The 17,405-nt window shown below is 28.2% G+C and overlaps 1 long non-coding RNA gene across 6 annotated transcripts; it reads left to right on the top strand.

Moving 5' to 3' along the window:
- The first annotated feature begins 444 nt into the window (after positions 1 to 444).
- LOC112639242 lies at positions 445 to 9,652 on the top strand. 6 transcript variants are annotated; one of them, XR_003123390.1, is made up of 11 exons: positions 445 to 712; positions 3,790 to 3,850; positions 4,051 to 4,264; positions 4,343 to 4,617; positions 4,700 to 4,786; positions 4,870 to 4,984; positions 5,486 to 5,563; positions 5,737 to 5,943; positions 6,598 to 6,785; positions 7,545 to 7,705; positions 9,448 to 9,652. It is a non-coding gene; the product is annotated as an uncharacterized LOC112639242 (long non-coding RNA). The 6 variants fall into 6 exon arrangements; XR_003123388.1 differs by having other exon boundaries at positions 445 to 741; XR_003123389.1 differs by having other exon boundaries at positions 445 to 753.
- Positions 9,653 to 17,405: the final 7,753 nt, after the last annotated feature.

The raw sequence follows: 17,405 nt of genomic DNA, 5'->3' as shown, positions 1-17,405 counted from the left end.
AGACATTCTGTATATAGAATGTTCAGATAACTGAATCGTCTCTGTTAGGTAAATAGATTAAACCGAATAGAAAAATTTTCCGTTTTGTGATTTTCGAAATAACCCAGATAACACGCTTGTCAGAATGAAAACTTTAGGAGAACTTCTTGAGGAAAACATTTAGTTATCTTGAAAATGATATCCAAATGGTATCTCATAATCATCATTTACCAGAGGCATCTACTAAGAGAACTCTTTAAGATATCTCATTTGAGAGATTTCTTGAAATTGTTATCTTTTTGATATCATGCTAAATGATATCAGTTTGATCTCTCATAAAAGATATCATTATGTTGTATGGTTTCTGAGCCTTCAAATGCACATGCGCTGTTATATGGACAGCTCAGAAACCAGACAAAATTATGATATCTTTAATGAGAGATCCATTTAATGTTTCAGAAGATATCATAGGCTGCGGTCGAGAAGACGCTCTGGATGCTTTGAAACATCATTCTATCTTTGTTCTATATTCTATGAGAATAAAGATAGAATGATGTTTCGGAGCATTCGTAATGCAGTCTTGACCGCAGCCATAAAAATAACATATTCAAGAGGCAGGTTTAACCTAAAAAATTGTATGTACTAGTGCTAATAAAAATACATTTTTATTGATAGTACAATACAATAGAAATTTAGTGCTTAGAAGTGAATAGACATTTAATGCTTTTAATAAGTGAGTGCAATATAATAAAAAATACAACGGTATGTTTCGCAGTAAGTAAAACATTAACTGATATACTAATATTAATCTTAGAATAAATTAATAATTAATCCTCTATTAGGTTATAATGAATGAAAATAATACACCTATAGATACCGCAAACTTTTAGATTAATATATTTTAGATGTCTGAACGAAAAGCGTTTAGAAATTTATCTAAAAGTCAAAGGAATCGGAGACTTGTTCGTAAAATCTGCAATTTAACGTGCAGTTCAAATAAAAAAAGTAGTAATGATAATGTGTATCCACCACAAGAAAATATATTACAAGACAATTATTCGGTTATTGAAACAGAAGTTTGTGATCATAAAAATGAATGTCATGTACATGAAGTAGTATTAAGTAATGAAATGGACACTGAACTATGTTCATACAAAGTAATTAATACAAAAAAAACAGAATTAAATTTTTAAAAAAGAATTAATGCAATGTATGTCGATTTAACATCAGTCACAAAGCAACAGGAGCTTTATTAAAAGTTTTAAAAAATGTTGAAAATATTAGCGAGTTACAAAATCTTCCATTGGATTCACGTACACTTTTGCATATACCAAACAATGTTATGTTACGCGATGTATCGCCAGATCAATATTTCCATTACGGTTTAAAGAACGCCTTAATTGATCATTTGAAAGCTTTGGATATAAATAAAGTATCTCATGATATTCAAATAAATATTAATATAGATGGATTCCTAACCATTGGCGAAAAGTTCTAAAAGTCAATTATATCCAATATTAGGTCAAATTTATCCAGTAATTGCTGAACCATTTATTATTGGTACTTATCATGGATATAATAAGCCAGAATGTCCTAATATATTTCTTGAAGATTTTATTAAAGAATATAAAACATTACATGATGAGGGTTTCCAGTTTGATGGAAATTTACAATTTAAAGTAACAATTAGGGCGGTCATTTGTGATACACCAGCTCGATCTTTTGTAACATGTACAAAAGGATTTAATGGTTACTTTGGCTGTTCAAAATGCATACAACGAGGTAAATACATCTCTTATAGAATGGTATTTCTTGATCTCAATGCAGAATTAAGAACTGATGAAAACTTCATTGAAAGGAAAAATGAAGATCATCACAATGGAACATTTATTTTTGAACAAGTAAACTTAGGAATGATCAGTCAATTTCCCCTCGATTATATGCATCTTGTTTGTCTTGCTGTCGTAAAAAAAATGTTACAACTTTTTGTTAAAGGACAGTTTAAGTCTGTTAAGTTTAGTGCAAATATGATAAAAAAAATATTTGCAAGTTTAAAACGTATTTCAAAATGGATTCCAGCAGAATTTGCACGAAAAACCCGCAGCTTAGATGAAATTGATCGGTGGAAAGCTACTGAGTTACGACTATTTTTATTATATATAGGTCCTGTTATATTACAAAATTATTTATCTGATAAATATATGATACATTTTAACGCATTGCATTGTGCAATTAGAATCTTATGCCATAAAACAGATTGTATTATCAATAATAATGAATATGCTAAAGATTTATTAATTTATTTTGTAAAAACATGTCAACATCTATATGGAGAAGAATTCATGATTTATATAATAATATTCACAATTTAATTCATTTATCTAATGATGTTGCAAAATTTGGCAACTTAGATTCTTTCAGCAGATTTCCTTTTGAAAGTTTCTTATTTAGTATAAAGAAACAATTAAAAAAAGGTGATAAACCATTACAACAATTGTTTAATAGAATTGTTGAACGAGCTAATTGCAATTTTTGTAAAAAAATAGACACAATTTTAAAACCACAAGTAAAAAATTTTAATGCCAAAAAGTCCGCGGAAACAAGAATAGATTCATTCGACAATATTGTTTATAAAGATTTCATACTTTCAAGAAAATTAATAATAGATTTTGTTATTTAAAAAATAATAATATTCTGTCCATAACAAATATTTGTATTTATAATAACAACATAATTTTAAAAGGAAAAACTTTATTAAATCCAGTTGAGCTTGAGAATTATCCTATAAGTTCATTACAGTTTAACATTGTTGTAGGAAATACATGGTCAAATATACAAACTTTTAATTCTGATGATGTTTGTACAAAAGCTGTATGTGTTCCATATGGAAAATCATATTGTTTTTTACCTCTTATACATACAGCAGTATAAAAAATATAACATGTATGAATTCTTACATAAGTATCAAAAATATAAAAAAATATTTTCTAATATTTATTATATAATATATTATTATAATGTATATAATTATATTAATATGAATATTTTATAAATAATATTTTATAATTAATAATTTTTATAATAGCTTTTATAATAGTAATAATAGTTTTTATAAATAGTTTATAAGTAAATTTTATAGTTTATATAAAAGTATATTTTATACTTTTATAGCCTTACACTTTATATTTTTATTTTTTATAAATTTAGTGAATATCATGTCAAATATATTTTATGATTTTATATCATTTATAATTTTTCCATTAAACATTAGTATGAAATATCAGTAATGTTTTCATTACAACTACATTCTTTTTTCTCTACGTTGGAGAGAAAAGGAGGAAAGATTAATACTGCAACAAGTGCAGCTGAAAAGAATAGATCTTAGAACTGTAACCTATTTAAATCTTGTATTATTGCTCCTGAAAAGATGACATATCATCTACAAAAATAAAAAATGTATATAATTAATTACCATCTACCATAAATTGTCATTATTGCGTTTAATAGCGCTATTAGCTAGCTCCGCAAACAGCTGATAGCGATAAATAGCGTCAAAATTCGCGCCGCGAATAGTGTCTCCTCAAATGCACCCATAGGCTGCGTTCCGTTTCATGTATGAATGCGCATGATTTATTGCTTATCCTTGTTTAACATTCGGTGAACAATAAGCTTACTGACCGAAGGGTTCGTGAACATTATTTTGTATATTTCCCATTGTAATCAGTTCGTATAAGTATTGTATATATTATTCATAAACGTGTTTTAATACTTTGTGACAAATTTTGCTAACACTTATTTATTTTACGTTAGGATGGAAAAGATATCTTCGGATTTGATGATTTTGATTAATTAACCTAGGAATTATACTGCGGTATGTTGGCCTTGAATATTATTTATTGTTATTTTGAAAACAAACATAAATAATTGAGATAAATATAAGTCTAATTAAAGTAATTCAAACATAAATAATTGAGATAAATATAAGTCTAATTAAAGTAATTCAGACCTAATTAATAATTTAAATATTATTTACACATAAAACTAATAAAATACATAAAATTTAATTTTCAGACATGTACTCGTATTTTGTTGTTTTTTGGGATGAATGGTACAATACCGGAATGGTACAATACCGCTACAATACCGGATTCTTGAATTATCTTAAAGTCTCAAGTTTTTAAATGGCCACCCAAAAATAAGAATGCTACTAATGAAAGTAAAAGAGGAACAAAGCCTCAAGAAAAGTGGATAACAGTTCCATATTCCAAATTATTAGGACCTTTCGGTATGTAATTGATAAATATTTCTTTCCAATATATGTAACTTATAGAAATTAAATATTTATTTTATATTTGATATAAAGATACTTTCAAAGAAGCGAGAGAAGTTGAGAACAATACTTTAGATATTTCAACGAATGATGAAAACTTGCGGAAGTGACAAAAAAGAAAAATACTGAGGTTTCACAAAAACGTGCAATTCAAAAACCATATCGTTTTCTTTCTTCCTCTTCCAATTCTTCTTCTGAGGAAGAAGAGGAAAGTCAAACAAAGACAAAAGCTATTAAGAGGAAGAGTAGTCAACATTCAATGAACCAAACAACAAATAAAAATCTAATAGAGCCAACAGAAAATTCATGTATGTATTGTATTATATACATTTTTTTTGGAAACTATTTAAATATATTGTGATAATAATGGATTAAAATAAATTCCGTCAGGTAATAATAAACCTCCAACAAATTACAAATCACTAAATGCAAGAGAATTTTGTCATACGTCGATTAAAGAATCATGGAATGAAAATGGTGATGTATATTTTATAAAAAATATTAAAAATATTAGAAATAAAAATAAATATTTTCTATTTCATAATATAAAATTTTTGTAGATTACTAGATTGCACTAAGGAACAAATTTTTGAGAAAGACGAATTTATTTTCTTTTTCACTTTATTCGAAAAGATATTTCTTTAGAATTACAGGCTGATATACTTACACATGAAGGTATAAAGTTTTTATAACATTTTATATTTTAAGTTAATAAATTTTTTATCAGTTGCATAGAACAAATTATAAAAAAGAAACTATTTTCGATGTAAATTCACGTTTATTATAAATTGAATGTATGAAACAAATAAAATAAAATTAAGGTCAAAAATCGAGCAAACTATAAAATCATTCGGTATGATTATATAACTTAATTTACATCAGTGATAATACAATAATATAAATAAGAGACATTTCGACTTTACTTAATCTTTTTAAATCAAAGAAAATGTAAATTAAATTATTTAGTCATCCCTTAACTTTACAGTTTGTTGAGCTTTATTTTATTCTATTTGCTTAAACATATACCAGCCTTATTTATTTTTTTATATTGTTGAATATTTCAATTGTTCAGATTAAAACTAATAAATGTAATGAATATTCGTTTTATTAATTATTTAAATTATTCATAAAATAATAATCTTTTTTGTTATATCTTATTTTATATTGTTATTACAGATCCTTTATGCATCACGAAAACTGAATCAAAATCAAAAGTGTCAGAAAAACCAACAATCAAAAATATTGTTGTAACAAGTGAGTTTTTTATATGTAAAATATAAAATTGTACCTTTCGTTGTACATATGCTTATTCTTTTCTTTCTAGAATATTTATATATTCTTTCTATAATATTTTATTTCTATAACATTTTATTTTATAATAAATTTTTAATCTACTTAAATCTTATTTTAATCTTATTTTTAAACAGATATACCATTACTTGTTGGAATCTTACATAATAAAAAAAATGGCAAGAATCAATCATGGAATAGTGAAAATAATATCCAAAAATTACAGCTAAATGATCGAAATACAGAAACAGACAAGGAACAAAAATCAGGCAGTCATCATGAAATGCAGACATCACAAAATACCAGCCAAAAGCAAAAAATAGATAATCATCAAGAATGTTGCAGTAAGTTTCAATAAAGTAAAAACCCACTTATATTCGATAAAACAAAAACTAAAAATTAATGTCATAACTCTCTTTTATAATCTCACAGTATTTTTCTTTAAATTTATTTTTATTATTGTGATGTGTCAGTTATTCTATTTTAAAAACTATTATTATTATTATCAATAATAAATGATTGATCCATAATAATTAGATAATAAATATCAAAACATGGTTTTATCACAACATTAATTTCTGTTTTTCTCCATTATATGGATTATATTATCTTATTTATATTATGTAATGATCAAATGATAAAATGAAAATTTTTCACAAAAATCTTGAAAACAAAATAATACTTCTGAAATATTAACTATCTTCAAATTTTGATCAACTAATCGAAATTGATTATAATAAACAATGCATGTATATCAAATAATAATGATAACGGAAAATACAATTATACTTGTTTATTAGAATAACATCCTAAAGGATGTTAAATATCACTTTTGCAAATGTAATTAATGTATTATATATTAGCAATCATACATTTACTAGTAGAAATAGCAGAATTATTTCCTAACAATTGTGAACTCGATCATTACTTATAAACCGAAAGACAAATTACTTATCATTACTTATATCATTATTTATATTGCAATTGTTTCTAAATAGGAGTTTGTCGGAACGATATTTCAACGATTTTACGTACTGTGATAGGAATACGACAAATACTTTTAGATTCAAATCCACACCAGTTACAAGGAGAAAATATTGATTTGGATTTGCCGATTTTTAATGTTAAGAAATTAGATGAATTTAATAAAAGACTTTGTGAAGATTGTACTACTCGATTGTAATATGTAAGTATTGTTTATTAATAAAAACATTAAAGTTAAATGGAAATATCTTTCTAAATTACAAGACATGCAACATGATAAAAATATCGAAAACAAAAATATAAAACAATTGAATAGTGTTTAAAAAAAAAAAAAAAAATATATATATATATATATATATATATATATATATATATATTGAAATGAAAAGAACATATTCTATATTCTACATATATTCTATAAACAAAGATATAAGATTTTTTTAAAGATTTTAAAAAATTCTCTCTCTTTTCACAATTTTTCTAATCTTTTTTCATGTGGACTTTTTTATATTTGAAAACATGTATACAAACGTAACAGTTTTTAACAATTTTGCACATTCATTATTTTACGTGTAAAATTCTTTAATTTTGTACAAGCGACAGTAATAGCGTATGATAAAAGTATTAAGAGTAAAACTAATGTTTTAAATTAAAATTTTATTGTTTTAAATGCTGTTGTTTTTGTACTATTTTAAAAATCAATAAGAATTTTATGTCATAATATAAGAATATTGCTTTGAAAAAATTTGATACCAAAACGTACAAAAATTTAAAATAGAAGAACTAATATAAAAATAATTTCTAAGGAAATGCTGATTACTACCTTTTTGTGATTTTTATTTATAAATGTGCCAGTTTAATAGTAGTAAATATAGTAGTAAAGAATATAGTTAAAAATAATCGATACTACCAAGATAATAATAATAAATTGCAACACAAGCATATTTTATATTTTTTACAGCAAAGAATGATTCGGACAATAGGAGGTATAACCCCACATAAACATGTACGAAACGCGATGCGTTTAACAATAGCTGATACGTTAGCTTACCAAATGACTTGGACTAATAAAAAAAAATAAGATTGAAACTCAGAACATGAAATTCATCAATCTCATTATTGGTATGGTTCATTTCCTATTTCTTTTTCTGGAAATATTAAAATAATTTTTTGTTTACACTCCATTTTTACAATGACAATTTTCTAAAATTATTTCAGTTTTATGTTCTATTAAAACACACATTTCATTTGTGTGAAAAGAAGAAAAAATTCTTTATAATTTCAATATAAGAAAAAATATAGTTTGACATATTTTTATTTATATATGAATATATTCCTTTATTACTTTTTTTCATATTACTCTATCACGTACAGTTACAATGGCTAAATTTCAAAATTCATTGCCGGTGCTAAAAATCTAGTTTACATTACACGCATACACACACACACACACACACACACACACACACACGCACACACGCACACACGCACACACGCACCACCACACACGCACACACGCACACACCACACACGCACACACACGCACACACGCACACACGCACACACCACACACCACACACACACACACACACACACACACACACACACCACACACACACACACACACACACACAACACACACACACACACACACACCACACACACACACACACACACACACACACACACACACACACACACACACACCACACACACACACACACACACACACACACACACACACACACACACACACACACACACACACACACACACACACACACACACACACACACACACACACACACACACACACACCACACACACACCACCACACACACACACACACACACACACACAACACCACACACACACACACACACACACACACACACCACACACACACACACACACACACACACACACACACACACAACACACACACACACACACACACACACACACCACACACACACACACACACCACACACCACACACACACAACACACACACACACACACACACACACACACAACACACACACCACACACACACCAACACACACACACACACACACACACACACACACACACACAACACACACACACACACCACACACACACACACACACACGTGTACTATAGATTTTTAGCACTGACATTGAATTTTGGAACACAATAACCAATGTTTATAGTAATTTACGAATATGTTTTATCGAGTTTGATAATTATAATATAAAAAGATAAAAAGTTGTAAACATTTATTATCTGCCGATTTATTTTAACTATTATCAATAATAACTTAAAAATTATTCTATCAAATCACATATATAGTTTTTATCAACTTTTTTAAACATTTTAGACGTTTTCATATTATTCTAATCTTCTTATCACTTTTGATCGTATTAATTGTACGTACATATATATGTTAGTTTCTTATAATCTACTTATAATATCGTATATAACGTTTTTTATTTCAAATGTTTTATATTTATGTTCTGTATGACTAAATCAATACATTTTTAGTAATTTGTTTGTTCCATTAATAAAATGTTAGCAAAATAACAACAAATTACTAACAAAATTGATCACAGTTTAACTGCAAGACCGGTATTATTTGCGTTCTCATTAAACCCATGTTTTACAAGCACAAAAGTCTGCAAAGTACAGCTAAATATAACGTCGATGTCTGTTTAGCTGTACTTTGCGCTAATTTTCTTTTGTCTTTCTTTTACAATAAGAAAGACAGAAATGAATAGTGTAAAGGGTTTAATTATAAAAAAAGAGACCCACAGAATTTAATAAAATTTCTGCTAAAATTTTGTTCACGAACGAATTGTTAAAACATATTGAAATTTTTTTCAGAAACTCTCGTTACTGATCGGAATATTTCTATCGCCAATGTGCAAAAAGTATTAAAATCATGGTTGCAACATGCCGGCGATCGAATAAATCGAAGACAAAAAGAAGAAATTCAAAATGAGTCAGTGGATGATTAATACTTTTATAATAATATATAATATAATAATAATAATAACTTAATATAATTATGACATGGACGTATCCAGAATTTTTTTCAGAAGGGTTTTATCAATTCTGTTATTAGAAACTATTTTTGTGTTAAGCAATTGTTTTCTTTCATATTTTAAAGTTTATAATGTCTCCTCGTTCCTGATTTTGAAAAATATATTAAATATTAAAATATTTAATATATTATTAAAGATATTAAGTATTATTAAAAATATTAAGTTTATTATTAAAAATATTAAGTTTTTTAAATCGATTTTTATTTTGTGTTTATTTTTTTTATTTTTGTGCAATAATAAAAATAATAAATATAAAAATGTTTAAGATGATTTATTCCCTAATACTTATTTTACACAATCTATAATAATAATTCAAGACAGAATTCTAGTTATAAATTTTATGTATCGTGTAATACAGAAAATATTTAAATATAACGTAAAATACATACAAAATAAAATATATATCGGAATAAGCGTATACATTAAAACATATGACGCATAAAATTAAAAATAGAATTCTATCTGGAATCAGAAATTCATATGTTAACATATGTCAGATCTCTTTTAGACATCATAAATAAGAACTCTATATGTTGACATAATTTAGATATCTTAAAGACGTTCATTTTAAGAAATCTTTTTGACATCATTTTCGTGATATCTTTCTGTCTTCAAAAAACGGCGCATTAGATAACATTCTAATATCTTTATATGATCTTTTAGAAGTCTTTTTAAGTTATCAGATTCAGAAATAAGATATCTTTTAGAAATCTTTTTGATTACATATTGTTTTCTGGGAATTGATAAGAAACTAATTTTAAACGTTTGACCTATTTGCGCGAGTATAAACACGTGAAGAGATAAAAAAGTCCGTTATTGCATGATCGCTATGATTTACATAGGAAAGATAATTCAGATATCTGAACATTCTATATACAAGTTGTCTGACATAAGGTCTTCACCGAAAATATACAAGTATATTAAGTAAGATGTCGTTAAGACTAAACTAAAAAGTCTTATATCATTTTGCATCAATCACGTAAAATTTCGAGAAATTAATTAAAGAAAACCTAAAAGCTACAATAGCGCCGCTTCAACGTGATATGTTTAGTGAGAGCTCTTCTCACCGCTTTTCTGCGAGCATAATATCAGGTTACAATGTTACGGCTTTCGTCACCGCGCGCTTATACTTTGGCAAATTTTTTAAAATAAATATCTCAAAAATTTTGCGTGATTTACAAAATGATATAGGACTTTTTGATTTAGATTTACACCTCACAAGATCTAGTTATAGATTTTCGATGAATAGATTTCGATGAATTATTTATATCATACATCTTGTATATACAAAAGAATATGTTTTAAGATATTTTTTTCTCTTATACATTTAGTCGCATCTTAAGAACAACATATCGGAAACATTGTTCACAGAGTAATAAATAAAATATCAATTTTGTAGTATTTATATACTTTGAAACAAAAATATTGATTGAAACTGTCTTTAAATTATACAATTGATCTACAGAATGTCCTCAAATTAAACATTTTAATATACATTTTAATATACTCAATATACTTTCAAAGAATATTTTAAATCTCAAATTAAATGTTTTAAGCAAATGTTTTTCCGGTATATTTCAAACTGTGTTAATACTAATTTCTTTTGTTGAACGTATTTTTTGAGTCTATTTGGAGAAAAAATTTAATATTGTGAATTTTTAATTGCGATTAATAAATCTTTAAGACAACTTTTATATAATTTTTTTTATAATTAAATGAATTGGTTTAAAAATGCTTTAAAAATTTATTTGAAAATCTTGAAAGATTTGTATTATTATTTTTCATAAAGATTATCTTTTAAATTGCGATACTTTTCACGTATACATTCATATGTATATACATTATCTGTGTTCATATGTATATATATTATCTAATGTATATACATTAACTGTATAAAGAATACTAAGTATATATATTATTTTTATTTAAAACATATATTTCAAAATTCTACTCTGACATGTAATGAATTCTTTAAAGGCAGCTCTTCATAAAAATAATAATACAAATTTTATTTAATGATTTTCTGAGAATTATATATTTCTAAATATTTGTAAATAATATATTTTTAATCATAAAGAAAAAAATTGTCTTAAACTTTTATTCATCTCAATTAGGAATTCACAATATTTAATTTTTTTTAAAGTGGACTCAAAAAATACGTTCAACGAAAGAAATTAATACCAAATTGGTTTAAAATACGCCTGAAAAACTTTGGGATAAAACGCTTATTTTGAGATAGGAAACATATCTTATAAGTATTGAGGTAAAATATTTAATTTGAAGATATTGTTGCATATGTCGACTGTATAGTTTGAGAGTCCCCAACAAATGTCTTCGTTGAAAGTTCTAATAGCTGGACGCCTTGCATCTTGACGATCATACGACAAAAACGACTTTCTCATCTCTCCACGCGCCTATACTCGAGTAAATAAGTCAAATTTTTTAAATTAATTTCTTATGAATTATTTCGAGAATCACAAAACGAAGGATTTTTCTATTCGGTTTAATCTATTATACGTAACAGAGACGTTTTAGTTATCCGAATATTCTATATACAAGGTGTCTGAAATAAAGTCTCCACCAAAAATATGTAAGTTCTCGTTAAACTGAATTAAAATGTCATTTACCATTTTGTAAACAATCACGTAAAATTTCACGAGATATTAATTAAAGAAGATCTTAAGTAATATACAATAGTGGAATGTAAGAGGTTCAGTCTATCGCTGTAGAGAGACAGAGATTCAGTGCAAGTCCGTTAAAGATCTCTAAACCATGATAACGGCTCGTGGCAAAACAGCGTGACATGTTTAATGACAGCTCAGCGCTCCTCTGCGCGGATAGTATCAGATTACTATGTTATGACTCTCGTCGCCGCGCGTTTATACTTTGGCAAATTTTTTAAAATAAGTATCTCAAAATTTTGTGTGGTTATTTACAAAATAACATCGGACTTTTTTATTTAATTTTACATCTCACGAGATCTACTTATAGATTTTCGGTGAATAGATTTCGATGAATTATTTATATCATCACCTTGTATATACAAAAGAACATGTTTTAAGATATTTTTTTCTTTTATACATTTAGTCGCATCTTACGAACAACATATCGGAAACCTTGTTTACAGAATGATAAATAAAATATTAACAATTTTGTAGTATTTGTATATTTTTGTATATATTTGTATATATTTTGAAACAAAGATGTTCGTTGGAAACTGTCTTTAAATTATACAATTGATCTACAGAAATGTTCTCAAATTAAACATTTTAGTAAAAGTGCATAAAATTACACCTCACCGATTTTATCGCCGTTTGGATATGTTATAAAGGAGGTTGTCCTGAGTAATTCCCCGCAAAAAATAAGTGGGGGACGGCATTAATTTAGAAAATATAACAAGTTAAAGTTTGACAATTTTAACGCTTTTCTTAAGCATTATAGGCTGTTCTAGGCATAAAGAACATTGTATACGTTTATAAGGTTTGTGTACATCCTACTGATCTATTTGACATCTTCTATAACTGTACGGTCAAAAATTATGTAATTTGCAATTAACAGTTACATATTTTTTTCTTAAAGATAACTATGTATTTTTTTACACCAGTGGATTCCTCTCATTATTTTGTGCCTAATAGTATTAAGGTAAGATTATCGAACAGTGAATAGTTTACGAGATATTTTATGATTTATGTAAAATTGAGAAATTATGTCAAGCCTCATAACTCAAAAAGTACTGAATAAAAACTAACTTAGTTATAGTGTTTTGGAAAGCTCTCGAAATAAGCTATAAGAATATGCAATAAAAAATAGGGGGTTCCATTTAAAATATTCAAGGTGATCTTGTCCTGACCTTGACAATTTAACTCTAGGTCAAATTGATAAGATCAGTAAATATTTTTTATAAGAACCTTACCACATTTATCTGAAACAATTTTCTATAAAACTTATATTTTTCGAGATATTTTAAGGTTCTAACCTTTTTTCCCCATCCTGTATACATATAACGTTCTTAATAATAGTCTATAATACCTATAAGAAGCGTTAAAATTGTCAAACTTTAACTTGTTGTATCTTCTAAATTAATGCCGTCCCCCACTTATTTTTTGCGGGGAATTACTCAGGACAATCTCCTCCATAACATATTCAAGCGGATAAAACCGGTAAGGTGTAACCTTTTATGCACTTTTACAACATTTTATCTCAATATATTTTTAAGGGATATTTTAAATCTCAAATTAAACGTTTTTATGTAAATGTTTTTCAGGTATATTTCAAACGGTGTTAATACTAATTTTTTTTATTAAACGTATTTTTTGAGTTTATTTGGAAGGAAAATTTAATATTATGAATTCTAAGAATTAAAAAGAATATAAAGAATATAATTGCAATTCATAAAACTTTAAGACAATTTTTTTATATTTTTTTTATAATTAAATATATTAGTTTAAAAATGCTTTGAAAATTTAGTTTTTAGAAAATCATAAAAGATTTGCATTATTATTTTTCATAAGGAATCATCTTTTAAAAATTTATGTCAACGTACAGTTTTAAATATATGTTTTTTTGAATAAATATTACATACATACTCAGTATTCTTTCAGGACAGACTATTGTAATTATAGTTCTCTCAATTACGATATTTTCACGTATATATTCATATGTATATACATTATCTGTTCATATGTATATATATATTATTATATGTACATACATTAACTGTACAGAATACTAAGTATGTATGTTATATTTATTTAGAACAGAGCTCGGCAAGAACTGCACATTTCGGCCGATTTTCAGCTGGCTCCGCCTATCGCGTTCCCCCTTACCTCGCCGTCCCGCGCGAAGCCTACGAGCCGCTCGGCGCTCAGTAACGGGCATATGGCAATAGCTTTCCGCGTCACCCATGAGGTACTATTGTTGACGCGTTTTTTTTAAAGTGGTATCCCCAGTAGGCCTAATCCACTGATGACTAAAATGAACTAAATGCACAGAATAATAAATAATAATTGATTTGAATATTTATGACTTTCGGGATTTTTTAGAAGCGAGATCAGGAACATCAATTTCTATATTGCATGTAGCAAGTCGCATAAGACGTGATAAAGAATCATCGCTTAAAGAAGAACGTTTCTCATTCTTTATAAACTTCATTTTTGAAAATGAAGTCTCGCACAAATATGTGGATCCGAACATAGAATAAATTCGGAGTCCGAAATCGCGAAGCTTGGGATAGGATAATTTTGATAAAATTTTATAAAATTCAGCACCAGTTTCTTTAACCGTTTTCAAAGAAATATCACTTTGTAAATTACATAATTCATCTTGTAAATCAAGATGTTGTTCTTCGATTGACGCTGTAAGAGGATTCTCGAAAAGAATTAATTCATTTCTAAGTTTTTCGAAACAGGTAAAACGCGTATCGAATTCTTCTATAAGACAATCTACGAAATAAATATATTTTTTGAAATCACAGCTACTACCGTATTCTTCGAGAAGAATCTGGCAAGAAGGGAAAAAATGAAAAATATCGTTATTTAAATGAGATTTGAATAACTGTAATTTTCTTCGGAAAGAATCAACATGACTAACTAATTGGGAAATATTTTGATTAGTTTTTTGCAGCTTTAAATTGAGAAGCCTAAGTTGATTAGTCATGTCAGTAATAAATCCAAGTTCGCTAAGAAATGTGATATCCTCTAAAAGAGATATATATTCTTGAAATTTTTGATTGTTCATTTCTTGCAAGAAAAGGAGGATCTCTTTTCTTATTAGTAGATGTAGTAGGCCGGTTCTAACCCAGGTCCTCTGAGGGAGGTGAGGTGCGAGGGGATCTCAGCGGAGCGGGGGTATGACGTCACGCGGGGGTTGGGGGGGGGTCACGTTAATGACAAGCATAAACAAAAGAGCGGTATTCTTTTGAAAAGGATTAGGCCTAATCCTTTTTTGGGTCTAATCCTTTTTTGGGTCTAATCCTTTTTATTGTTCTTTTATTTTATTGTATTTTATTATATTTTGAAAAAGATTTTGGGGACCTAATCTTTTTTATTGTTCTTTTATTTTATTTTATTGTATTTTATTATATTTTGAAAAAGATTTTGGGGACCTTTTTTATTGTTCTTTTATTTTATTTTATTGTATTTTATTATATTTTGAAAAAGATTTTGCGGACCTAATCCTTTTTATTGTTCTTTTATTTTATTGTATTTTATTTTATTGTATTTTATTTTATTTTTTAAGGAAAAATTTTATTTTTTAAGGAAAAATTTTAATAGCGCTAATGATCGGCTGCTTTGTCTGGGGATTACTCGATTAGACACAATACAATTGGACACAATTGGCTTTGATTGACTAATCGGAGGTGTCTCCCTCGTTTACATATCAGCGCCGATGTTCGGCTGCTTTGTACTCTCGAGGTACACCCGTAATAGATAATTCCAGGTTTTTTTTCCCGTTCGACGTATAAACAATAGAGATTAAGCGGACAAGCTTTCAGAGATTATCGGGGGACACAAAGAAAATTTTCTTGCAAATGGGATACTATAGAAAACCTTTTATACTCTTTTTTTTTTTTACTCTTATACATATTTTTATGACTTTATTTCATAAACTTACATTTTTGAGATATTTCAGTCCAACCTTTTCAAGCAATCTGTGTAATATAATAGCGCATTTTTTCTACGATCCTAGGTACATTTGCAAGAAAATTTTCTTTCGTGTCAACCCCCAACAGTCTCTGAAAGCTTGTTGGTCGAATATAAGAAGGATCGAAGCGCAGCAGATCATAGTACATCATTTGAAAACGCATCGACACGTCGATAGCAAAAAATAGTGTTCTCTCGGAAAGTGTTTTGTCAGAAAAAAGATAGTGTTCTGTTAGTCTTCTGTGATATATATATTGTGTGATAATACATCAAATGGAAAACATCGAGCAGACTGAAGGCGATCTGATAGAGCGATCTCGCCAAATTACCACCTTGGGCGAGTATTTTGCATGGCTGCAGCGTTGCGAAGAATTGATCAAAGAGATCGAAGAACGCAGTCGTGTTAAGCGTCCGCGACTCTCGATCGGAAAGAGGCAATCTCTGGCAGCCAAAATCGCGCAGCTCGAAGGTGCAAAAACTCGATTGCAGAGAAGATTTATTCCCAGTGGTGGTGAATACAGCGATGACAATAACGCGGAGAGACTCGTTTGGCGAGAGATCGATACCGCGTTCGAGAGTCGCGTATCGACTGGTGCGGTGATAAATTATAATCACATCGAACCGCGCCAATTTCTCAAGGATGCCGAAGACATTGTGATAGAACATGTGCAGGACGCTCTAGAAAAACACAGCAGTATAAAAGTGAACACAATATTCAATGGTGAATTTGTGGCCGGAGATAAACATGCGAATAAAAGTGTAAATACAAGAAACCATGAACTCTTTCGCACATCCAATTTACGCGAGTGGTACGAACAGCGCGTTATCGAGTCCACCCTAGCGTCTCTGGAAGAATTTCAGGAACGCGATAGCGGGTGGGCTTTGTCGCGAATACTGAACTTGACTGTAAATATTAACAAGTTCAATCCCATGCACGCGGGATGTCACATCAAGTTACCGCGGGATATTATGATGAAGAGAGCGGTGATTAACGTGCAATCAAAGGACAATGCATGTTTCGCGTGGGCAGTGGTCGCCGCTCTGTATCCCGCCGAAAGTCACGCGGAACGGGAATCATCGTACCCGCATTACGCGA

Source organism: Camponotus floridanus, unplaced genomic scaffold (genome assembly GCF_003227725.1).
Source record: "Camponotus floridanus strain SB8 unplaced genomic scaffold, Cflo_v7.5 scaffold522, whole genome shotgun sequence".
Taxonomy (NCBI): domain Eukaryota; kingdom Metazoa; phylum Arthropoda; class Insecta; order Hymenoptera; family Formicidae; genus Camponotus; species Camponotus floridanus.
This window is presented reverse-complemented; position numbering and strand designations above follow the sequence as displayed.